Genomic DNA, 473 nt, shown 5'->3' with positions numbered 1-473 from the left:
CCTTTTTGCTTTTTCCTCATAAGTAAGCATTAGAATGCGGATCATGCTATGCGTACATAATAGTTTATTTAATCATTTACTTACTACTCACATCATTTGAGTGGGACCTCGGTTCGGATTATTAAATAACACATGGGGCCCATATGTTTGTGAGAAGGGTGTAAACAGTTCGGTACACCCCCCTTGATACAAATGGTTTATTCCTTAGAATGCTTGAGAGAGCTTAAATTAAATTTAAGTGATTATAAGTTATGAGTTTTACAGAATGTAAGGAAAATACAAGTTATGAGTCATGCCAAATGAGTAAATGAAAAATATGTTATCAGTTAAAAGGTAATTTTTGAACTTTCCAGAGGCATTATAATGACAAATAAAGTTTAATGGACAGACAGCAACAAAGAAGCGCATCTAGTGTAGTGGTATCATAGTACCCTCCCACGGTACTGACCGGGGTTCGATTCCCCGGATGCGCA

The 473-nt window shown here is 36.6% G+C and overlaps 1 non-coding gene across 1 annotated transcript; it reads left to right on the top strand.

The window, feature by feature from the left end:
* The first annotated feature begins 402 nt into the window (after positions 1-402).
* TRNAG-CCC lies at positions 403-473 on the top strand. Its single transcript has one exon. It is a non-coding gene; the product is annotated as a tRNA-Gly (tRNA).

This window comes from Olea europaea, chromosome 13, assembly GCF_002742605.1.
Source record: "Olea europaea var. sylvestris chromosome 13, O_europaea_v1, whole genome shotgun sequence".
NCBI lineage: Eukaryota > Viridiplantae > Streptophyta > Magnoliopsida > Lamiales > Oleaceae > Olea > Olea europaea.
The sequence above is the reverse complement of the archived record's forward strand: the minus strand, read 5'-3'. Positions and strand labels throughout refer to the sequence as shown.